The 25,586-nt window shown below is 48.3% G+C and overlaps 2 non-coding genes and 1 pseudogene across 2 annotated transcripts; 2 read left to right on the top strand and 1 right to left on the bottom strand.

Moving 5' to 3' along the window:
- The window catches only part of LOC120384959, a 106,414-nt pseudogene extending 96,995 nt beyond the window's left edge, over positions 1-9,419 (top strand).
- Positions 9,420-17,604: 8,185 nt separating this feature from the next.
- On the top strand, positions 17,605-17,686 carry TRNAS-AGA. Its single transcript has one exon. It is a non-coding gene; the product is annotated as a tRNA-Ser (tRNA).
- Positions 17,687-19,509: 1,823 nt separating this feature from the next.
- Positions 19,510-19,603, bottom strand: TRNAI-UAU. The gene is made up of 2 exons: positions 19,566-19,603; positions 19,510-19,545 (listed from the first exon to the last, which is right to left on the bottom strand). It is a non-coding gene; the product is annotated as a tRNA-Ile (tRNA).
- Positions 19,604-25,586: the final 5,983 nt, after the last annotated feature.

A 25,586-nucleotide genomic window follows, 5' to 3' on the forward strand; every position in this document is an offset into this window, starting at 1 on the left:
TGGCCAGCTAGTTTGATCATGGGTAGGAGGAGCCGGGTTCTGTCAGTTGCAACACGATCCTCTGGGGAAGTCTTGGCAGGATGAACCCAAAGTTTCATAGCAAGGCACCCTGGTTATGTACTGATTTTCCTTCATTGGGACCAATGAGTTTTGCACCGTCATGTTGTAATCAGTTGTCGGATAGGGAGCAGGGCCAGGCTGTTTGGGAGGCACAGCCTTCCCTACCCTAAAGCTCATTCAGCAGTTTGAGGCTTGCAGAAGAGCCAAGCTGTTCGCTTTTCCATTAGGGCTCCCATCCCTTTCACTTCTCAAATGCCAAGTTATAGTCTGTATTTAATTTCAGTGCCATAGGGTGATTCGTGGCAGGGGAGGGGAGCTTCATTTAAAATTAGCCACTGGGGGAGGGATCACATGAGAAGAGCAATATCCTTCCCAACCCTACGAAGGGAGACCCCCCTCCCCTGCATTCCCTGAGGCTTCAGAGGGGTTAATTCAGTGGTTCTCAAACTTTTGTCCTGGTGACCCTTTCACACAGCAAACCTCTGAGTGTGATCCCCCCCCCCACTTACAAATGACAAACACTTTTTTATATATTTAACACTATTATAAATGCTGGAGGCAAAGCGGGGTTTGAGGTGGAGGCTGACAGCTTGCAACCCCCAGTAATAACCTCATGACCACCTGAGGGGTCCCAACCCCCAGTTTGAGAAGCTCTGGGTTAATTGTATTTAGCACCCTGTGTCCATTCACATGCATGTGCTATTTTGAGCATTTCAGTTTTCACAACATAGGCTCATCCCAGATTCTGGACAAGCTCAAATGCTCAGTTCGTGGAGTATGTACATAAGCTATAGTAAAGACAAACCCACAGTAACCGTCTCCAGTTTGTGAGGGACCCTGTGGAGCCAGTCTCAGGAAACAGATAAATACATGGAGGTTAAGTCCATTAATTACTATTATCTAGGATGGGTATGGATTGTTGTCCCTAGCCTCTGTTTGTCAGAGGTGGAGATGGATGGCAGGAGAGAGATCACTTGATCATTACCTGTTAGGTTCACTCCTCTGGGGCACTTGGCATTGGCCATTGTCGGTAGACAGGATACTGGGCTGGATGGACCTTTGGTTTGACCCAGTATGGCTGTTCTTATGTTCTAAGGTAAGTGAACCCAAAGTTATGCAGACAGATGTTAGTCAAGGAAGCCAGCAGAGTATCAGAAACCTGGAAAATCTCTGCCTGGATGTGGGCTCAGGCATTTGGTCGCAAGCTGAGGTGGTTCAAAAGTTTTGGATTTTTTTAGCAGAATTTTTATTGTTTCTTAAGCAATCAAACACAACAAGCAGCAAATATTGGCCACACATACTGAAACCCCAAACCATGTTCAGGTTTGGCGGACTAATTTCAGCTTTTCAATTTAAAACCACAACAAAGTTTGAAGGAAAGCAGACATTGTCGTGATTTTTTCTGCTTTTTAAAACCCCTAGTTTTTGATCCAAAAAAAGTTTTGATGGAAAATATTTGTCCAACCCTTTTAATGAGCTTTAGTGCCTTTTAGCACTAGCTGATGCTGAGAACCAGTGATACCTTGTAAAGAAGTTTTCTCAAAACTGGGTTTGTGCCGAGATGTGGAAAGTTCATTTTTCCCAGGGCCGCCCGTGAGGGGAGGAGCAAGTGGGGCAATTTGCCCCCCGTAGGGGCCCCCACGAGAATATAGTGTTGTATAGTATTGCAATTTTTTTATGGAAGGGGCCCCTGAAATTGCTTTGCCCCAGGCCCCCTGAATCCTCTGGGTGGCCCTGCCTGTCTCATCTTTAGAATCATCAGTCTGCCCTCCTCTGACATTTCAGTAGGGGTGTGTTGCAGCCTCCTGGCGCCCTTACGTCTTTCTTCAGTTCATCCCTCGTACATCTGGTTCAGCGATGACCTTCACACTTACCTCTTAACATGTACATTCCTTATTCACACACAAACCAGAATTAATTTACACTGAACATTTTGAACAGGAACATCAAATTGCAACGCAAAAGAAAACAATCATGGCATTCTTTTGCTTATTTTAAAATGCTAAACCTGCAACAAATTGGTGACCCTCAAAGGTCTGTTACTGCCTTGAAATCAGTCCAGACACAGATTCTGGCTGATGTATCTCTACCCATTGGCCCATTAGCCATTCCTTTCTGTTATTCAAAAAGGGTGGCTGGCAGGATGTGCTCAGATCATACACCAATACACTTAATACATGCTACATAATTATTCTTTATTCTTCATTCCAAATTATATAAAATACAAACATAAAATCCCACCACTACATTTGGGGGAAGAGTTTGGGGGAGTTCAGTTCCTGATTTGTATTTGACCTCTCTCCAGCACTTGTTTTGGTTTGGCCTTCCCCTTTCCATCCCTGTTTGAGGTTTCTGTCTCTGCCACAGCAGGTGATTCAATGGTACGTGAGAAAGATGAGCAGAATTCTCAGCAGGGAAATGTTGAGCAAGTGGATAAACACAGAGAATTATCGCAGAGATCGAAAGGAATGTGTCCTGCAATCATGAGCCAGAAACTCCTATGAGATTCAGCACAGACCAGAAAGAGAGCAGGAAACCATCCAGGGGAGAAAGTGGATAAATGTATTTCCTGTCGGGGAACTCAGACGGACCTCAACGAAACCACAACACAGCAGGAAATCCTCATGGGAAAGAGAAAAAATACATGCACTGAAGGTGGGAAGAATTTATTTGACTACTCAGTCCTTATAAAGCATCAAAGAATCCACACAGGAGAAAGGCCCTTTGAATGCCGTGAGTGTGGGAAATGCTTCACTAAGAGCTCATCCCTTTCTGAACATCAGAGAATCCACACAGGGGAGAGGCCCTATGAATGCAGTGAGTGTGGGAAAAACTTCACTCACAGATCAGGCTTTTTTCGCCATCTGAGAATCCACACAGGGGAGAGGCTCTATGAATGCAGTGAGTGTGGGAAAAACTAATCAATCGCAGCTCACACCTTATTAGGCATCAGATAATCCACACAAGAGAGAGGTCCTATAAATGCAGTGAGTGTGGGACAAGCTTCTCTTAGAGCTCAGGACTTTATGTACATCAGAGAATCCACTCAGGGGAGAGGCCCTTTCAATGCAGTGAGTGTGGGATAACCTTCAATCGCAGCTCAAACCTTTTACCCATCAGAGAATCCACACAGGAGAGAGGCCCTATCAATGCAGTGAGTGTGGAAAACCTTCTCTTGGCTCTCAACTCATGTTAGCCATCAGAAAATCTGCCAAGGAGATCAACACTATAATAGCCTCTATGGATTTCAATACTTTATTTTTCTTTTATTATTTTACTGATTCCCACACAGTAACTTTTGAAGCTATTTGAACTGTTTGCAGCACCATTATCCTCAGTTTGACCAGATGAGTGGCCCATTTTTGCCTTTTACAGTTTGCCCTGTTTTGAGGTAGACCAGTTTGTCCTTTCTATCAACTCCATTGTCTCATGAGTAATTTGAGGAGCCCTTTCCATAAGAAACAAGGAGCATCACATTTGTAGCATTCCTCCTATTGCAAAGTTATTGTTAGAGTCACCAGTGATTCAGATTGTATCATTGCCAGTTGTTCTCCCATTGCTCTGGGTTGTGCTGAAGAGCAGTTCTATTGGTAACTTTTCAAATTATATCTAAATGAAGAGGAGCAGGGGCAGGAAAAAGTGTCATTTCAGCCTCTGTGACACCGGAAGGATACGGGGCGACTCAGAGATTCCCTCCTTCCCATCACTGCAGAACGGTTACCTTTTGTCTGAGCCATGTATAGTTTACCTTCACATTCTATCCATCCACTTTTCAAATGTCATGTGATGAAGCATTCTCCATTATCTGTACTTGGAGATGATGGTTTGACTTTAATCCTATATCAGAGTTGCTATGAGTGCAGATGTAAGTGTCAAAGACCTGGGAGGAATCAAATGGATCCCAAACACAGTGTGATCATTGGGAGTTTAAATCTCAGGTTCCATCTACCGGTAAAGCCACTTCTTACAAAGTATCTGTTTTGTCCCCCATTATGGGGATGCTAGGATATTAAACATGTTGTAAATAACATAACTGACTATTGAGACAGTGCTGAGTGAAGCAGGTTTGAATGGATCAGAGGAGACTGTGATGGAGGATCTCTTGTCCTGATTCTGAATAATCAGATATAACCTGCTCTGGAATTTCACTTAACACTTCCATTGTCATGTATTCTGTCTCTCTGTGGTATGGGTTTCTATCTTTCCTGAAGGCTGTTTGGTCACCCAGTTGGATATTAGTTCAGTTTGATAGGATGTAGCTCAGATTTATTGGAGAATTTAAGACAAATGACCATTTTCTAAAGTCCTCATTTATGATTTCAGCTTTGCTTTTCCCCCATCCCTCCATGATGACAGGAGACAATTCAAGTGCAATTGTGTCAACAGGAGAGAACTGTCCAATTTACTGGACATACTAACAAAGACACAGCAGTGATTCTCCACTCAGAAATGGTTAACAACAGCAGAACCCCAACTAACTGAAGGAACTTCATATGATCACATTGTAGTTCAGTTGTTGAAGTCAATATTGTCTCAGATGATCTGGGGATAGAACTCCACATTAGGTGATTTTGAACTAGGCAAAATTCCCATGTATTTGGCTCCCAAATGATATGTACCCCAGGCCCAACAAAAGCTCTCTCCTAGCTAATCCTGTGTTACAGGGAATGCTGCCCTTCTTGATGCAGATGTTGAGGAAATAGAAGTGGGCTTTTTGTTGAATTTATCCTTTGTAGGTGTTGAAAATGTGTATAAAATCACTGTTGGAAATCTAATAGCTGCAGAAAAATAGCTATTTTTGAATAGAATCTCCAGCTCTGGTAACAAACAAAGATTATGATCCAGCCCTGTATCCAGTCCCTTGCCTGGAACTGTGCCACCAAATTAAAGAAAAGCTGAGCATGTTTCGGGAAGCCAGGGCTTACTAACACTGTTGAGATTTGGAGCGGTTTTGTAAAGGATTCTACTTCAGAGAAGTGTAAATTTACCCTAACCAAGGCCAAGGATTCGGAAAGAACTGGAGTGGAAAGAGCACACACTCAGTTCTTGGTTTCCACCCCAGTAAAGGAAGCTATGATGACCAACGGCCCAAGGAAAATTGTTTGTACAACTCCACTTACTAGTTCAGTGTCACTGGTTACAGTTCCAGAGTTCAGCCAAGGTTAGATTGAGAAGAGTAACTAGGAGTCTGGACTCAAAAATCCAGAGGGCAGCTCAAAAATCATGAGATGTTTAAAAATGCTCCCTTTGGGGGGGGTAGTGTTATTACTTTCTTGGTTTTTCTGAGACTCTTGGGCCCTGTTTTCTGGCTGAACTTGAAGGCTAAAAATGGACTTTTTAAAATAAACAAATGAAAAGGGAGATTTTTGTATCCTCATTAGGCTCCTAGATTGGGGTCTCATTGGGTTGGGCACTGCAGATACCCCATCCAAGAGTGGGTGCCCTAGTTGGGCCAAGCACTGCAGAGACCCTGACCGAGAGTGGGGGCCCTGATTCTGCCAGGTGATATACAACTCAGAGTGAGAGAGAGAGTCCTTGCTGCCAACAGCTCACAGGTGAAATAGACAAAAGTGTGGGAGGGCGGTTCCCATTTTACAGATAGGGAAACTGAGGCCCGAAGATGTGCTGTAATTTGTCCATGTTTGCACAGAAAATAATGGGACCAAACTGGGAACTGAATCCAAATTTTCTGAATCACAGCCTGGCCTTTAACCATGATCCAAGCGTCGTTGATTGCATGGCAGAGGCCTCAATGGAAATTTTCAGAATCTCCATCATTGGAGGATTTTAAGAAGGGGTTATACAAACACCTGTCAGGGATGGCCTAGGGATACTTGGTCCTGACTCTCGGGGTCCCTCCCTGCCCCACCTTTCTATATGATTCAATGGATCATCCTATTTATAATGACCAAACTTTTCTCTCTGGAATTATCCATTAAATGTTTATTATCCCCCCTCTGTTGCCTGGGGTAGAATGGAAGAGGAGAAAAACCTGTCTCAACAGAGGATGCAAACGTCAGTTTGTTCTCTCTTCATGTTTTACAGAAGCTTAGAGAGAGGAAGACACATTACCTGCCTAAGGTGGTAGAGAGGACAGAGAGTTTATTTCATTTTGGGCTGTGAATATAAGTGGAAGAGTGGCTGTCACTACCACCCAATGTGGGGCTTTAATGCACGACCAGCTGCCCAGTCTCTATGTAGAAGGAGCCCTGAGGGTATTTATTTGCGAGCTGAGGTTCCCTTTCTGACATTCGCCTTTTTTCCTGATTATGTCTCCAGCGAGCAAACCAGAGCTGTCACAAGGCTGGTTAGATGCTGCTTTCTAGACCAGAGAGCTGGGGTTGATGTAGCATGCTGTCGCCATCAGCTGGTCAGAGTAACCAGGGTGGGAGGGTGAAATTTAGGATTATCCCACAATGGAGAGGTGCTGTTAGACTCATCTAGTGGGAGAGAGTCTGAAAAAGCTTCTCAGCTCCCAGAGAGGGGGCAGACAAGCTGGTGCCACACACACATTTTCACAGGGAATCAGGCCCCCCTTGGGAAAAACTCAAAAGAAACCCAGGCCCAAGAATGTCAGAGAAGGGAATCAGTTTGCGCTTTAAGAGGTGGGTGAGGTCCTTAGATCCCTCCAGCGCCTGATAGAACCATTTGTGGGGAAGGGCCAGGGAAGTGGAGGCGGACAAGGAGAAGGAAAAAGGGCTTGCAGCTGTTGTGCAATCACCATGCTCCCAGCAGAAGGGTCCGGGGAGTTCAGCACTTTGGCTGCTGGTTGAGGACACAGAACTCACAAGATGGCAAAGCTCAGAGTCCCGAGTCAGAATGTGATCAGCTGACACCCAGGGGGAGCAACACCCCTCCCTTGGTCTCTGTGCCAGAGCTCCTATCAGCTCAGTGTCCTTCCTGCAAGAGTCGGCTGCTGAGAGGGTTGCGATGGGGTAAATGAAGGCAGAGGACAATTGTTCCTCATGGGTTTTCTTTGTATTGCTCTGTGATCCTGCTGGAGGAAGCTGAAGCATCATTTGAGTTTGTTTCAGTGGCTTGGATTGGGCTCAGGTTGTGACCCTGAGTATAGGGGTTCCTGCACTCTCTGCTCTTAGCCCCTCAGGGAGTGGACAATAGAGCTGCTTCAGAAATTGGACAGAAAGTAGCCTAAGGAAGTGTAGCATAAATAAGAAGAAGAACAGCATCATCACTCCTTGGTGGTCTAGTGGTTTGGATTTGGCATTTTTCACAGCAATGGCCTAGGTTCAATTCCCAGTCAGGGAAAAGTGACTTCACATCAGAAAACCTTCAATTATTTTTAAATTCCAATTTAAAAAAATCCATGTTTTTTCCTGGTTCCCCCATCATCTACATGATGTTGGGAAGGGCTTTGGAGACCATATAAAAATCAAAGCTTCCCACTGACTAGTAACAGAATATGGGCATGTTTCCCGTGTGCACCTGGAAGTCCAGGCTGCATGCCCTTTTACACAAATAGATGTGCAAATTATTCCCCCCCCTTGCTAGCTAGCCTATCCAACATTATAATAACAATAATAGACATTCAGGTTGACCCAAGATGAATTTTTTTCCCAATTTTCTTGCTGAAACAAAACCAAAAAATCATTTTGGGTTAACCAAAATATTTCAGCAAATAAAATATTCAGCCAAAAATTTTCATCCCACTCTTTGGAAGTAACTATCCTGGAGAAACTGATCATTAGCCTCTTCCATTCCTGAGGTCTAGCTGCTGAAGTGTTCTAAGCATGGACAATGGGCCTTTCACCTGTTGCCCACTGATTACTACCTTGCTCAGGTAGCTACTGATGAAAGGGAATGTGATTTAGTGGCAGACCTACTTCTATCTCTCTGCCCAACTAGGGATGTTTGTTTCAAATTGCTTGTAAAAATACAATAAATGCATTTTGTTGGTATCTAAACCTGAGATCAAGATAAAACATTGTGATTGTAAGTCAGTGAGAAAATCTCTGCTGAGTTCTACAGAAGGAAGGTTTTCTCATCAGGCTCTCACACAAGATAAAAGTTCTGAAGATTCTTAGAGCTTCCAGACACAGAGCCCAGAGTTTTCAGAAGGTCTCATGCTCACCCCTAGAGCCAGAATTTCAGACGAACTCAGCTGCCATTTGGGCAACAAAAATGTTGGCCAGGTTTTCAGAAATGCTGAACACACTGAGGGCTGAGCTATTTTGAAAACAAAAGGTGGTAGCAGTTTTTAACTCAATCATCAGAAATGCTGCAAGAGCTCCTCCAATTTGCCCATCTCACAAGGAGACAAAACACAGTCAAATCTCCCAACCAACAAAGCTCACATCTACTCCCCTTTTCCATGGATATTTGCCTGACAGCTCCCAGGGACCCATTCAACAAGACAGGAAATCCAAATTCAGTAAAGTCAAGGGAAAGTTTTTCACTGCAGGTTTCACTGACTGGGAAGGGTCATACAGAAAAGTTTGGTCATTTAATGCAAGACTACTAGGCTCTCCCTTATTCCATTCCTGTCTCTGTCATTTCCTTTTTCTCAGGCACAGGAGTGACTTATGTCTGGATTCTCTGTCTCCCATCAGGTGTTGAGATAGTGAGTGAGAAAGAGGAGGAGAATCCCCAGCAGGAAGATGCTGAGCAAGTAGAACCATATGGGACGTTATCAGGAAGACCCAAAGGAAATGTTTCTGGGAGTTGTGCACTGCCAGAAAAGCAAAAGCCTGTGAGACTCAGCAGAGGCCAGAGGAAAATTTAAGTAGGCTCTCAGACCTTATTACACATGAGAGAATCAACTTGGAAGAGACACGCTACACATGCCATGAGTGTGGGAAAAGCTTCAATGGGAGTTCAGACCTTTTCACACATCAGGAATCCACAGAGGAGAGAGACCCTACATGTGCTCTGAGTGTGGGAAAAGCTTCAGTCAGAGCTCACACCTTACCTCACATCAGATAATCCACACAGGTGAGAAACCTTATGGATGCTCTGAGTGCGGGAAACGCTTCCGTTGGCGCTCACATCTTATCAGACATCAGAGAATCCACACAGGAGAGACGCCCTACACGTGCTCTGAGTGCGGGAAACACTTCAGTCGGGGCTCAAGCCTTATCACACATTTGAGAATCCACACAGGAGAAATGCCCTACACATGTGCCGAGTGCGGGAAAAGCTTCAATCAGAACTCGCACCTTATCACACATCAGAGAATCCACACAGGAGAGACGCTCTACACATGCTCCGAGTGCGGGAAAAGCTTCAGTCAGAGCTCTAGCCTGAGCAGACATCAGAGAATCCACACAGGAGAGAGACCCTACACATGCTCTGAGTGTGGGAAAACCTTCATTGAGCGCTCAGACCTTGTCAGACATCGCAGAATCCACAGTGGAGAGAGACCCTACACGTGCTCTGCATTTGGGAAAAGCTTCAATCAGAGGTCATTCCCTATTAGACATCAGAAAATCCAAATGGGAGAGAACTGTAAGAAATGCCTTGATTAGGGCTGGCCAAAGATTTGTTTTTTAAAAAAATCACATTTGCTAATTCCAATATAGTGATCTTTGCACCATCTTCACCGTGGTCTCTCAGCTCCCCCAGATGAGTTGCCTCTTTCTGCCTTTTGCAGCTCACCCTTCTTTGGGGTCAGTCCTGTGATCTTTTCTATCAACTCCTTTCCTTTTGACTCATAGGAGCGTGCCCCCCTCCAGCCAGGAATGTTCATCAGCTCCAGGTGGGGGAGAGAGGTTTGATTCCCAACAAGCAACACTGAGGCAAAAGCTACCTGTGCCTTCCATCCACTAGGGCTGCACATGGCGTTGGCTGCTCAAGTTAGTGATCTTGGTGTAAAAAGACAGTTATAGTTGTAGAGTGGATGCAGCCCAGGGGCAGTGGTTGACATTAGCTTTCCTCTGGACCTGACCTAAACTCCATCACTTTTCCTAGTCTAAACAAACCCTGAGCATCACGGTTATACTATTCCCCCATTTCACAGCAATTGTTAGTCATCGAGTTCCCCCTTTGGAAACAAATTGTTTCATTCCCAGTTGCTCTGATGTTGCTTCAGGTTGTGCTGGGGAGCAGATATTTTTCCTACCATTTTCCTCACTTAAAATATATTGAACTATAACGAAGAGCAGCAACAGGGCAGGGATAGGGGAAAATGTCATTTCACCCTCTGTAACAACAGAAGAAGATAGGGTAAGTCAGAGGGATTCCGTTATTCCCCATCACCATCCCAATCCCTCTGTTGTTCAATTCGTTAGGTCAGTATTTTTTCTAACTGTCTGGGAAGAGGATTCCCTAGTAAATGACTTTTAACTAAGCACGATAGCCCTGCATTGGGCTTCCAAAGCAGTTGTGGCCAGGCCCTGCAGGAGGTTGCTCCTGAAGAGATCTCCTTCCTAATCAGGTGCATGTTGCCTTTTATTTGGGAAATGCAATTCCTATCTAGGTAGAGATGGGAAAATGGAAGTGATGTTTCTGTTCAGCTCAAATGGAGCTGGGAGATGCTGCAAATATGTAGAAAATGAAATCCCTTTTGAATGTGACATAGCTGCAGAAAGAGACCTATTTTCCATAGATACCTGACATTTGGTGTTTTACAGGGATTCTAAACCGCACCTGAATTTAGTCCCTAATTTAAATCTGTGCCACCAGATTAAAGAAATGAAAGGGCATATTTGGGGGAGTTGTGCCTCACTATCGCTACTGATCTGTTGTGTGGTTGGTGAAGAATTCTACACCAGAGACGTGTAAAATTACTCCAAGTAAGGTCAAAGATTTGACAAGAACTCAGGTAGAAATTGCAGGTAGTGGTGGTTGATTTTCACCCCAGAGATGGAAGCTATGGTGACCTGTGGCCCAGGTAAACTATTTTTAGAACCCTGCTCCCTAGTTAAGTGACATTGGACACACTCCTAAAGGACGCCATGATTAAATTGGGCACAACTGTCTTTTACCATTTGGATCCAAAGTTTCATGAAGCACAGAAACAGCTGATTCCTTCAGAGTCATTCCATGCCTATGGGCCCCAATCTGGCTGTCTTGTTGGACAAGAAGCACTTCCGTGCTGGGCAAACGATGGTAGCCAATGAGGGAATGTATCAGATTCGAAGTTCAGATTGCAGGATACTTGAATGCTGAGTCCAGAGTCTCTGGTTTAGTCCAGGCCTGCACAACTCATAAAGCGGCGAGGGCAATATTGCTCCAAAGAAAACAGCTGAGGGTTGAAACCCCCCCGGTCTCACTAACCCCCCCCCGTGCTGCTGAAATACCCCCCAAATGCCACGCAGCCCTCCCAAAACAACCCCCGCCCCATGGAAACAAACCCTCCTTCCCAGCACTTCCCTGCCAAAACAGGGAGGCGGAGCGGAGGTGCTGGGGCCAGCCGCCAGCTCACCTGCTCCCCAGCCACTGCCTGCCCGCTCGTCTCCTCAGGCCCTCTACCCCGCCGGCTCACCTGCCCCCACCACTGCCCACCTGCTCACCTCCTCCACCCCTTCCTCACCAGCTATTGTGTCATACAGGAGACCTGTGCTATGTAGGGGGTCAGATTAGATGCTCTAATGGTCTTTTGTGGCCGTAAAGTTGACTAATTTCTGAAAAACTGAGTGTAGCATTGGGAGCAGCATCTGATGTTTTCTGGTCTATCCAGCTTGCTTCCTAGAACGAATGTTCCTTGAGTGGGGTGATCCACAGGGAGTAGCTCAAACCTCCACAGATTAGGGGTTCATAGGAATGGAGCAACTCCTATGATTGTCCAACAGGTACATTCCTAGGGTTAAAGCAAAGAAACAGTGAAAGTATATGGCAATAAAGATTGTTTTCTGTGTGTCTTAAGGCAGGCATTGGTCCCTTGGAAGGGAGGTGGAAGGATGCCATATCTAATACTAACATGCCAACTTTTCCTAAACGTAAGGCTGGATCAGTGGGAAGAACGTCTCCCTACAGAAGAGACTAACACAATAGGAACAGGGATTCTTTGTTCAATCTGCAACTCTGAATAAGACACAATTCTTTAGTTCTTAGCTCCAACACCTGGCAATTTTCTGACCAGGCCTATCTTAGCAAGCAAGGCTTTCTGTTTACCCAGCTTTCTCTTAGCTGATCACTATTTGCTAGGCCTCTGGTCCCTTGACCATACTCTGGACTTTGGGTCTGGAAAGAGCTGGCAAAATCCATAGACCAGGTTGTTATATAAAATGCACATGGATTTTAACCATTCACATACAGTAATGGCAAAGTTCTTGATTCAGGCTTGTAACAGTGATGGAATAAACTGCAGGTTCAATTCAAGTCTCTGGAGTCCATCCACAGCTGGGATGGGTCATTCAGTCCTTTGTACAGAGCTTCAGTTTGTAGCAAAGTCCCTCCAGGGGTATGAAGCAGGATTGAAGACAAGATGGAGATGAGGCATCAGCCTTTTATAGTCTCTTGCCATGTGGTCTTTGCTTTCTTTGTCCCAAGGACACTCTATACAGCACCTGGCATAGAAAAACCTTAGAGTTCTGTCCATAGGCAGGTCCCTGCATACCTTGCTCAGTGACAAGGGATATCTGCCTTCTCTCAATGGGTCGATTGTATAGCTGATGGTCCTTAATGGGCCATCAAGCAGGATAGGCAGAACTGACACCAACTTGTCTGGCTGGGGTGTCCCCTGGAAGCAGAGCACAAGTTTGAAATACAGGCAGCATAAAGCCAATATTCATAACGTCAACTACAAGAATGATACACATCTAGAGATAGCATAATTATAATCAGCCAATCAGAACCTCTCCATAGACCCCTTACACGACAACCTTTCTATAATATTGGCTGCAAATATAGAACAGTGGTCACAACGGTGATCTATACAGTTACAGATTATGTCAATAACGTCACAGGAGGTGACACGGCATCAGTGAGACTGATACTGGAATAGCCTCCAGTTTTGGTGTCCTCATTTGAAAAAGATGTTGTGAAATTGGAGCTGGGGCAACAAAGAGCCACCAAATGTTCTGAGGGCTGGAGAAAAATGCCTTCTAGTGAGCTATTGAAAGAGCTCATCCTGTTTAGCTTATCAAAAGAAGATTGAAAGGTGACTTCATTGAACTGTTGAAGGGCCTTAATGGAGAGAAAAGATTGGGTATTAAAGCCGAGAAAGGCATAACAAGCCCCAATGGCTGGACGGTGAAAAGAGACAAATTCATATTACAACTAAGGCACAAATATTCAACAGCGAAGATGATTCACCACAGGAGCAAGCTACCAAGGAAAGTGGTGGATTTGCCATCTCCTGATGTCATTTCATGAAGACTAGATGTCTTTCTGGAATGTGCTTGCCCCAAAAGTAGCTCTTGTGTCATACAGGAGGCCTGTGATATGCAGGGGGTCAGATTAGATGCTCTAATGGTCTCTTCTGGCCATAAAGTCGACTAATTTCTGAAAAACTGAGTGTAGCATTGGGAGCAGCATCTGATGTTTTACTGTCTAGCCGGCTTGCTGCCTAGAATGAATGTTCCCTGAGTGGGGTGATCCACAGGGAGCAGCTCAAACATCCAAAGTGCCTGGGCAGGGGCAGGACATTAGCACAGCAAGGGAGGGGTGTGGCAGTGACATCACAAAGCCTTTTGCAGGACCTCAGACTATTGGTCAAAGGTGGTGGGGAGGTGGTGACCTCACAGAGAGATGCTGACATCAGCCAGGCAGGACAGGGGCGAGGGGCCAGGAAACCTCAGAGACCCCTGTGGCTTTGCTTCAGCAAGTCTCCTTCTCCAGGTCTTTCTTTGAGGACTGAGAGAGTATTCGGGTTCACGGACGTGAGCACCAGGAGGAACCTCTTTTGAGTTTTCTCCTTCCCTTTTCCTGATTTTACTAGAAAACAGCCATCCCTGTTTAGAAGGTAAGAGCCTCCTCAAGGTTTGAAACCTGTTCAGTCTGATCCATCTGGTAACGAAGTCTAAACATGGAAAACACGAGTTTAAGGAGGCAGAATTTTATTCCGCACCTGGGATTTTGTCCCCTAGAATTACTGGAGACATTAGGGTTTATCCTTTGTGTTTCACCTTTTCCTCCACCCCTTCCTCCTTTCTCTTCTTTTGTCCTTTCACCTGTTTCCCTCCCAACACCAGGAGCGGTGTCTGTGTGTGTTTGTGTGTGTGTGTGTGTTGCTGGGGAGTGCTCTGCAGCTCGCACTGTGGGAGGTCCACCCAAAAATGTGGGGCTGAAATAGTGCTCAGGCAGTGATCCCCACCAGTGACCTGGGCCATCCTTTGGGCTCTCTGGTGAGAACCCTCAGCTTCCCGTCCTCAGTCTCTACCCTGATTGGCTGAGCAGGGGGTTATTGACAGGGAGGAGACTCAGGTCCTTGTTGTTCTCTTTTAAGACCAAGGAAATAAGTCAGAACCAGTCATATGTTTGATGAATTTTGCTGCTTCTCTGCATTAATGGTCTCTGAGCAGTTCATGATTCTCTCTAACATTGCAGTTCTCCTCAAATACTTGCTGAATAATTACTGTGCACTGTTGTTGGTGTGGAGCTCATCTGAGAACACTTTATTCAGGTCATTCAATGTGTGAAATTCAAGATCTGATGGTTAGTTTGAAAATCAGGGCTCTTGGGTCCTATTCCCAACTCTGCCACTGCCTGCCTGTGTGACCTAAGACAAGTCAATTCTCCTTTCTCAGCCTTAGCTTCTCCCTCTTTCCAGTAGGGATAATAATGATCCGCTCCTACCTACCTTATGGTATGTGGAGGCAGGGTTGGCACTAAGTTTTTTGCCTCCCCAAGCAAAAAAAAATGTTGTCTGCCCTCCCATCGCCCTGCTGCCCGAGCCCTGGGTTCTCCCCTCCCCACACTTGCACCCCCTGCCTCCCCAGCTCTGGGCCTCCCACCACTCGCACCCCGCTGCTGCCCCAGCCCTGGGCTCTCCCCCACACACCCTGTGCTGCCCCAGCTCTTGACTCTCCCCTTCCCCCCTACCAGTGCTCCCCCACCCACACACACCCTGCTGCCCCAGCCCTCGGCTCCTCCCCCCACCTGCACCGTCCTTCCACCCCAGCCCTGGGTCACTGGTAACTTGCTCCCAGTTTAATAGAATAGAAAAAAGAGAGGATTGAATGTGTAACAGGGAGTTTGGTAAATCTTGGTTATTTTATTTTTGCAACAGGCTCCTGTCCACCTCCAGTAGAGTTTTCAGTCCCAATGGCAACTTACTTACCAAATGTAATACAGACTAGTCCATTCCTCCCAAGTGGATTTGGTTCTTGTTCTTCTGCACATTGTAGCCCGTGGAGGACAAGGACCTGCAAATGTGTCTTCACGTGCCTTTGTTTCATTGATGAAAACATAAACTAGACCCTTAGAGGATTGGAACTGATTTCAGCTGGGGGACATGTTTGCTAGATTTTTATGCATTTGCACAGGAAAATGTTGAGTGTTTCTGTTTATCCCTAGTCAGTGGAGCTCCTGAACATAATGGAAATGGACATGCAATTATTTTTTGTTGAAGGACCAGGCTTTTAAGGAGGCATTTGGATTTGAACCAAAGCCCCTTGAAGCTGCAGTCAAACACTCTACCACTGAGCTATACCCCCTGACAATTACATTGGCAAGTCAGTGATCTCAAGGATCTTGAAACCTGAGAGTGGAGTTCATTTCTTCCACACCAGTATTGCTGTCTGTGCATCCTGGAGCTATGGGGTGAGTGGGAAAGGCCCACAACTAGCTTGTCAGTATCAGCAAAGGAGCAGCTGACATCAGGACCAACGAGACGTGTTGGTGGCCCATCAGGAAGAATCCACTCTCCCAGAGACTTCTCGGCGAGGGCACGGTACACAATGGGGGCTACCTACCTGCCACATCCCAGCAAGGGTCTTTCTAGTCCCACTTTAGTGTTACCCAATTTCTAATCAGTCTTTGGCCCAGATTCCCTCCCTGAGCGGCACCAGCACATACCTGGGCCCCCTGCTAGTGTCAAATCTGCCTTGAGCTGGGACCCAGCTTGGCAAAGAGCCTGCAGCCCCCTCTGTGCTGGGGAGTGAGAGCAGCCCTGGCACTGGGCAGGGCAGCCCTGAGGGAATGAACCCAATGTGCCCGTGAGGCCCTGATCCAGAACCTCTGCCAGGCAGCTTGTGCTGCTCGGGCGTCTCTAGTCTCCAGTGAGGATTCAAAGCTTCTCTGCTCCAGGGGAACCCCTGGGGGAGGGGGGCAGGGCTCCTGCAGGATAAATCTTCCTGCCGGCAGAGCTCTGGTCCCCTCCTCATGGGCACAGGGCATTGCACACAGCACCCACCACATGCACACACCCCTTTGTGGGGAGAATCAGCTCTGGGATATTGGGGTCAACCCCCCCCTCCTCCCTGCAAACCTTCTCCTGGCTTCAGTGAGGGAATGGGGGCGTGAGGGGCTAGTTCGGTAACAGCAGCAGCGTGGCCGTGGGGCTCGGCCGGTGGCTGGGGCCAGTCACCTGAGCATGAACCTAGCCGACCCCAGGAGATGGACCCGGGTCACCAGCCCAACCCACCACGCGGCTGCTGCCGCTGCCCCGTTAGTGCGCGAGCTCCCACAGACCACTCTGGGGAGAGCCCCCAGCTGCAGGGGAGACGCCCCTGAGTGCCTGGCAGGGCCCAGCTCCTGGCTGACCTGCACTGCTGGGGGTCAGGGGGCTGGGTGACAGGGGGGCGTTGGCTCTGGGGTGGGACTGTCACTTCCCCCCCTGCCAAGCCAACAGGATCACAGCAAACGAAACCAGCTCGGCCGGCAGGGGAAGAGTTCAGTCCAGGGCCTGGTGCATTCTGGGAGCAGGGGCGGGGCAGAGAAAGGGCAGATACGGGGCAGCTCTGAACACTGTGCGCAGAACTGCCTGTCCTGTCCCGCAGCCCCTGCTACAGGGGGCTTTTAGCCATAGTTTTAATCAGGCCAATAAATTGAACCACACCCCTGTTAAATCATTGCTCAGCCCGAGTCCTTCACCCACATTCCTTAGGGCATTGGGTGTTTCATTTCCTGCCTCCATTTCCCACAGAGACACAATTTCCTTTGCACAGATCCATGAACAGCAAAACCTCCCTGTGTCTCTGGTCTGAGCCAGGGCATTCGATTCCAGTGAACCCTTCTCTCCTGCAGTGGCGATGGTCAGACAGAGGGGACGTGGCACCTGCATCCCTGCCAGGGAGATATTGGCTCGGCTCTTTCTTTCTGCTGCTGTTGTTAGTCCATGAAACATCAAGGGTGGAATGCAAGGCTCAGTTCATGCACCAGCCCCCTGAAAAATTTCAGTGCCCCAGAGAAATCCTGCCACCTGATATTGGAACGATGTGCTGGAGATTTGACTAGGAAAGGGACTGTCTGAATTGTCAGAGTGGGGAATGAACAACAATCTACAGCAATGTCGTTCACACAAACACACTCTCATCCTGCTCCAGCCGGAAGGGAAATGGGCAGGAATTCTCGCTGTTCACCCAAGGACACACTTACACTGATGCACAGCCATGAATGTGCTGGGGAAGCTGGTCTGAGCAAACAATTTGAAGAGACAAGTCAGTGAGAACTGAATTATCGTGTAGTAAAACAATTATACATCAAGTAGTTGTGGCCGAGTGGTTAAGGCGATGGACTAGAAATCCATTGGGGTTGCCCCGTGCAGGTTCAAATCCTGCCAACTACGCAAGCACTGCACTGTTCTTATGATTACTCTAGTTTTAGTGCCTGAGCATTCACAGTGCAAACTGGAGCTAAATCTAGTTTCACTCTGTCTACACTTAAAATGCTGCTGTGGCACCTGCTATAGCACTCTGGAGTAGACAGTCAGTAGAGAGGTTTTCCCATCCCTGTAATAGCTACATGAACAGAACAATTCTTCCTTTTCTTTAGCACTATCTAAGCAGGGCTTAGGTCACTGTAACTATATGGGTGGACGGGGGGTTTCATACCCTGAGAGACGTCGCTCTGCCAGTGAAGTGCCCAGCGTACACCAGCCCTTAGATCCCTCTTGGTATTTCAATGCAGGCACTGACCTGTGAGAGGAAAACATCAGCTCACAAACACAGAGACTGAATTCCCCACATTTAATCTCGCTGCACTTTCCAGAAAGTCACAAACTTCAATTCATTCTTGCTAGGAGAGAGAAAAAATAAGTGACATTAAGTTTTTGGCTTGATTAAATAAAATTAAGTGTTTAATTAATATAGTAAAAATCTGTCCTGATTCCTCTAACTAGCACCACAGTGTGAAATAGGAACAGAGACAAAGCTTGTCAGTGACGACTAATTTCACAAATGATCTTCCCATTACTAATTTCCACGTTGCCCCTATTGGAGGTCTGGGCATCGCCAGTGTCACTGCTCTGCATTCACCTTCCCCTTAGAATTGTTATCGGACATTCGCCTTTCTCTGCAGCGTGGGGCTCGGGTCACTTGCTGGAGGATTCCCTGCACGTTGAAGTCCTTAAACCACGATTTGAGGACTTCAGTAACTCAGACATAGGTTAGGGGTTTGTTACAGGAGTGGGTGAGTGAGATTCTGTGGCCTGCGTTGCGCAGGAGGTCAGACTAGATGATCATAATGGTCCCTTCTGACCTTAAGTCTATGACTCAATTAATCTATACCCAAATTTGGAAAATTGTGCAGTTCAGAATGAGAATAGTGACCCCGTCTCCTTCCTGCACCTGCTCTACATTGCCCCACAGCAGCTTCTCCACCTGCAGAGTCACCCCAGCACTGCAGTGCAGCTGCCCAGGGTTCAGCAGGGGCCCCTGGCAAGGACCGTGGGTGCAGCTAACAGCCCGGTGTGCCTGGCCATGAGGCAGCTGTAAAAAAGCAACATCTCCCCAGAAGTACAGAGACTGAATTCCCCAACTTTAACATCATGACCCCCTGTAGAAAGCCACACGTGTCAGTTGTATTTTCACAGGGAGATGCAAAAATCAAGTGACGCCAATTTTTAAGCTGAGTAAATAAAGTTGAGGAGATAGTTATTAACCTCCCAAAAATATACTAAAGATCCCTCAACATAACACCTGAAGGTGAAATATGAACAGAGACAAACCTTGTCAGCAAAGGCTCATTTCCCAAATGATCCTCAAAATGTTACTAATTCCCACCCCTCCTCCGCAGGAGCTCTGTGCAGTGTAACTGTTCTGCAGGCAGCTTCCCATTCAATGCTGTTGTGGGACATTCCCAGACCTGGAAATGTACCAACGACAGAATTTGAAGAGCAAACCTGGCTCCCCGCACCAGGCGGGATTTGAGTGTTTTGTCTTTGTCAATAGTACAGACGCCAGGGGCAGGACTCCAGGCTCTGCTTGAGGGATCCTGGCACAGGGGCTCGGGGCAGAGAAAGGATTGTAGGTTCTGACCTGTGTTCTGGAGAGGAGGTAATAATTGAAGGGGGCATTTTTGACTCTTCCCCTTCTCAGTGTCCCGGGGCTGGAATTCTACATTCCACAGGGCCAAATGACGGGGTGATGCCAGTTGGTTAATGGAAACCAGTGCTCCAGGTGAGATTTGAACTCACAACCTCAGCATATCTTCTCTCAGCACTGCCCTATAAGTACTGTGCACTAACCAATTGTACCATTGGAGCACCTGTTGGATAGTCTTTTCTGAAACCCCCCTAGGCTGATAAAGCCAAGGAGTGACCCCAAAACATTCTCAGTGGGGCTGAGAGCAGGTAGCGACAAGTGTTGTACTCGGTGGGGTGGATTCTTCTTAAGGGTCCCAGGCCCCATTTCACCCTTTTGTTCTTCCCTGTGTAATAACAGAGCTGGTTAAGACTCAATGGAGAGTCTTGCTGCAGCCCAACAGATCTGATGTCACTGATAACCAGCTCTAAGCATTAGTCCTGCTTTGGGACAGTGTCTCTCATGCAAGGAACTGCCCAGTCTGCGCTAGCAGTGAGGCTCCCTCACTAACAGCTGAAATCAGGGAGAGCTGTGGGAAGTGCAGGGCCCCAGGGGTGCCTGGACAGGGGGGAACAACACCCCAGGGCTTTTAAAAATGGGAGGGCTCTGCCTTGCCACTTTGTAATGACCGTAAGGGCGAGTGAGGGTGGGGAGGGGACGGAGAGCAGTGAGCGGGAGGAGGGGTCTTGGGGGATGAGGCAGCGTAGGAGCCTCTTGTGGGAAATATCTCCTGCCCCACTGCCAAAAGGAGCCCCTTGAGTGGGAACGGTCAGAGGCCCCACTCGGGGGCTGGCCCTGCTTTCCTACCTGCTTTTCAACTGCTGCAAAAACATCCCGAGCAGAGAAGCAACGGGCCAAAATACTTTTAAGCAGCTGCCAAAGTAGCTCAGTTGGGAGAGTGTTAGACTGAAGATCTAAAGGTCCCTGGCTTAACCCCAGCCTCTGGCAGCTTGTTCTCTGGAAGCACAGCGGTGCCTGCACCCAAGGTGAGCAGGGCTGGCCTAGGGCAAAGCAATTCTGGGGGCCCTTTCCATTAAAAAAGTTGCAATACTGTATTCTCATGGGGCCCTGAGAGATGAGAGCTGTCTTTCCGAACGTGGTGGCCCTCAGGAATGGTGCCAGAGGGCTGCTGGGCAGTGGCAGGCAGGCATTGGGGATGAAAACTCCTCTGCGCAGTTGAGCAAGGGCACTACCAGGGAAGGGGCATCTGTGAAAGTGGCCGTGTGGAAGGTGGCAGGGATTTGGGGGCCCAGGAGGAGGCACTTGCTGTTCAGTGCCTTGGAGCAGCTGGACTTGGCCATGGTGGGTGTTCAGGAAATGCACATTAACAACTCTAGGGTAGCTCAATAGGCAGAGGGTGATTGGAGGAAAGGCCTCCTGGACAGGGAAGAATGATGGGGCTGGAGTCTTGTTCTTCACATTCACGGTGCGAGTACAGAAGGTGGTGGAGCTTAGACCAGGGAGGGCATTGCTGGTGGCTTTGTGCTCTGTGGCACTGGTTACTGCTATATTAGTGTGTATGGTCCCCAGTTAAGGCATGAGAGGGAAGATCAAAGGCTCCCTTCCTCTGGACTGCATGATGTTTGTTGTTGGGGGGGATTTTAATTGTGTCAGCCGGCCTGAGCACCGCTGGTCCCGTTTTCCCAACCTTCAGAGGAAACATTTTTACAATGAGCACTACCTGGCGCAGGTCTGTAGTGAGGTCGGCTTAGAGGAGCTCACTCCAGCCACAGAGGGGGTTCACCTTTCTGCAGGGACAGACCAGGACTCGCACTGACCGGATTTATGCTTAGCTTTTGTGTCTTTAGCATGTTGCTTCTCAGATTCTTTCTTGGCCTGACTTGTTACACTTTGACACTTAACAGGCCAGAGTTTGTGCACCTTCCTATTATCCTCACTAGGATCTGATTTCCAAATTTTGAGGAATGACTTTTTGCCTCTAACAGCCTCCATTACTCTGACGTTTACCTAGAGTGGCGTTCTGCTGGTCGTCCTATTGTCGTTTCTGATTTAGGGCAAACGTTTCATCTGAGCCTCTAATTGCGGCGGTTTTAAACGCTCTGCATGCTGCTTGCAGGCACCTAACACTTGTGACAGCAGCTCCTTTTAATTCCCATCCAACCATCTGTACTTATGCCGATAGGTCGAATTTAGGTCTTTAACTTTGAGCGGTAGCTGAGAAGATGGTAAATCGGGCAGAAACCCATTCGACAAACCTCTTCATTTCCTTGTTATTTCCTGACTTAGTCATTCATCGCCTTTTCCTTATTTCCTGGTTGAGGCGGCGGCCTGCCAGGGAGCTCCCCGGCACCTCTGGCTGCCTGGGCTGAAGGCAAGAGGCAGGTCTGGGCGTGGCGAGGGCCTCCTGTCCCGGAATGAGGCTGCAGTGCTTCCTGGTCCCCTTTTCCCACCCACACCGGCAGGTGGCTGCTGCGGGAGAACACGAGGGAGGCTCTGGGGGCGCTAGGCAGCGCTGTGTGTTTGGCTGTCAGGGGAAAGAGCCGAGGCTCCGGACTCGACCTGCCATTGACTCGCGTGGCTCTGCGCGGCCGTCAGCCGGGGCGGGCCAGGCCGCGGACGTGACTCAGGCTTGGGCCGCATGGCCGCGCTTTCCTGACGAGGCATGAGGCAGGCCAAGAGCTTTGCACAGCGTACAGGGAAGTGGGAGGGAGGTGTCTTTGAGCCAGCCTGTCTCCTCCGCTTCTCCCTTGCCGCTTGGGCGGAGGCGGGAAGGGAGCGAAATGTTCCCGGCTGAAGGTTTTGCGCTCGGCCTTGAGGATTAAACCTGAGCCTCCGGCACGGCTGCTGGGAGATGCGCTTTTGCAGCGCGGCCCCGACACTCTTGTAGGCAGCAGGTGAATCCACTGTGTCCAGGAGGGAGCCTTCAACGTGGCAAAAGGGGAACATCACGGCTCCCAGCAGACCTTGAGGAGCCCATGAGGAGCCTTCAGTGGAATCCCTGGGGGAGCATAACCCCCCCTCCTTTCCATTAACAGCTGCACTCACTGACCCATGATACCACAGAGACACCTACCAGCAGCTGGTTTGCCAGGGCCGCTGCCCAGCACCCTGCAGCGCTTCCTGCCAGTGCCAGAGCTCACCAGGCACTAGCCTGGAGCCAGGGCCGCTAGGCGCTGCTGAAGAAAAGCCAGCAGAGGGACACAGTGGAAGTGTCCTGTGCCCAGCACACAGAGGTGGATCAATCAAAACCCTCTTCTGCCAGCACCAGGCCTCCTGCTTCTTACACTGGGCCTGCAAGCGAGGGGGCGGCTGGCACGGTGCCAAGAGTCTAACCTGTGAGGCAGGAGGCGGCTGACGCCTGCAGCCTGCTGGGGAGCTCCCAGAAGTTATTAAGGGACAGAGACTCCTCAATGCCCTTAGTAACAAGGGTTTGGGGGTCACAGAGGCCAGTAAGGGGGTCACTGTGTCGGCCTTATAACCCTGGGTGTCAGGTCACTGTGCAGCTTTGATCTAGAGCTCGGATCCCAACAACCGACCAGCAGCCCACAGCCTCCCCCTGGGTCTGCCCCACCTGGTTACTCCTTACAGGCCGACCTTACCCCCCTTCCAGCCCCGGATTCACCCCCTAATCATCCTACTGCCACTCAGAGCCACAGCCGTGGAGGTGCTGAAGGAGGGAGGGGTGACTCCAGGGTGGGGTTCTTCTCTAAAGGTGGCTGGCAGAAAGGTGGTGCTGAGCTCTGTCAGCCACCTGCCCAGGTGCCTCGCTGCCAGGGGGTGCAGACATTTCTCTAAGGCACATAAAGGGGCTATTTAGTGTTGAAGCAAATGCGAGGAATGTGCATTTATGAGAGGAAATTTCCATCTCTTCAACAGCTGTACATCAGGGCTCCAGTGGCCTAATGGATAAAGCATTGGCTTCTGAAGCCAGAGATTGTGGGTTCAAGTCCCATCTGGGGTGAAGATCTACTTCTTTCCTCTATATTGCAAGGAAAGGGCCTTATTTTCAACCAGGAAGCTGGGAGATGTTTCTTTGTTTGAGCAGAAAGTCCTGGATCTTGGGAACAATCACCAAGGATATTAGAAGGCTCAGTCTGGTGACCTAATGGATGCAACCACGCAGCCCCATCTGAGAAGCAGGATCCATGGAGCAACATTCCCCTCCTGCCCTGACAGGTGGGCTGTGCAGATGATGGTGGAGGGCAGCAGGATGGGAGGTTGCAGTAGCGCTGCCTGGGCTGTATCTGCGCCAAGGATAAATGGAAGGGGTCATGCAGCCTGTGCCTGACACTCCACAGTGCTACATTCACTCCAGGAACAAGTCAAATCCTGCACCAAGGGTGGTGAATTCCCATGTGAGCACACAGTGCCCCTGTGCACCACACATGCTGCACACACATCAACTGCAGCAAAAGAGACACAAACTGCACACTGAGGAGACAGCTGGTTTGTTTCCAGGTTGCTTTTATTTCCAAAAGTACTGAGGTGTGATCTCTCTTCTTTTTCCGTGGGCAGAAACGCAATGGAGGAGAATCTCACATCCCTGAGCTGCCAGGTGACAGTGGCAGGAAGAAAACGCACTGCAATGAAATTTAAAAAACACTCATAAATAATTTAACAATGAGAAGTAATTAAATAAAAAAAAATCCAATGGGGACACATGCTGGTGGCTTGTTCCCACCCCAGAGAGCGAGGGGCAGGGAGTGTGTGAAAGGCAGGTGGTTAAGTCTGAGGGAGCATATTCATATTTCATACAAGTTAAACAAATTATAGCAGACAGCTACAAAATACTCCATTTGGTAACATCAATACAGAATATATAAATCTACAAGCAATACAGCCATACACAGGGTGTCCACTTAATACCAGAGTTCCCACGGCCAAATAGCTGGAAGTGCCTTCACAGTCACTGCTAAACGAAACAACATTGTGCAGAACCAAGAGCAGCCCTGCTGTGCTGTTAGGAAGCCTGCAGGAGAACCAGCAAATCAATCTATGATTCTGTGCTTCTGCTTAGTAGTTACCAAGTGTGATCAATGGAAGCGGGGGGGAGGGTTGCTCCCTTTTTTGGACACCCAGCCAGCCAGTAGCTATAAAATCCCTCGGAGGCCTGGTCTACACTATGACTTTAGGTTGAATTCAGCAGCGTTACCTCGATTTAACCCTGGACCCATCCACACGACAAAGCCCTTTTTTTCAAATTAAAGGGCTCTTTAAATCGATTTCTTTACTCCACCTCCAACGAGGGGATTAGCACTGAACTCAGCCTCGCCTGGTCGAATTTAGGGTAGTGGTGTACACAATTTGAAGGTATTAGCCTCCAGAGCTATCCCAGAGTGCTCCATTGTGACCACTCTGGACAGCACTCTCAACTCAGATGCACTGGCCAGATAGACAGGAAAAGGCCTGCAAACTTCTTAATTTCGTTTCCTGTTTGGCCAGTGTAGTGTGCTGATCAGCACAGGTGACCATGCAGAGCTCATCCCCATGATGTGCACATTGCCGGGGCACATTGCCCAGCCCATACTTTGTGAGAAGTCTATGACCATGTCTATGTCCTCATCACTCTTGTCACCGCACTGCTGTCGCCTCCTTGCCTGGTTTTGCTTTTGCAGCTTCTGGTTCTGCGCTGAGAAAAGGTGTGAAACAATTGTCTGCCATTGCTGTGATGGAGGGAGGGGCGACTGACGGCATGGCTTACAGGGAATTAAAATCAACAAAAGGGGTGGCTTTGCATCAAGGAGAAACACAAACAACTGTCACACAGAATGGCCCCCTCAAGGATTGAACTCAAAACCGTGGGTTTAGCAGGCCGTTGATTTCACAAAACAAATCAGGTCAATTTCTTGTTTTGATCCATCTAGCTTTTACATTTTTAGGCTGGTAGCAAACGGGGCAGTACAACTGCTAGCCATCGTCCTCTCCTGGTTGCTTGGCAGAAGATGGGAATGAGCTGGCTGAGTCACTCCCTTGTCTGCCCAGGCACCCCAACTGATCTCACTGAGATCAGCTAAAAGAGCACCTAGGAGTACAATGACAATGGCTACCAATCATAATGCACCTTCTGCTGCCAAAAGACAATGAGCTGCTGCTGTGTAGCAATGCAGTCCCATGTCTGCCAGAACCCAGGAGACGTACGGTGTGACGGTGAGCTGAGCGGGCTCCATGCTTGCCGTGGTATGGCGTCTGCTCAGGTAGCCCAGG

The sequence above is a fragment of the Mauremys reevesii genome, linkage group 17 (genome assembly GCF_016161935.1).
Source record: "Mauremys reevesii isolate NIE-2019 linkage group 17, ASM1616193v1, whole genome shotgun sequence".
Lineage (NCBI taxonomy): Eukaryota > Metazoa > Chordata > Testudines > Geoemydidae > Mauremys > Mauremys reevesii.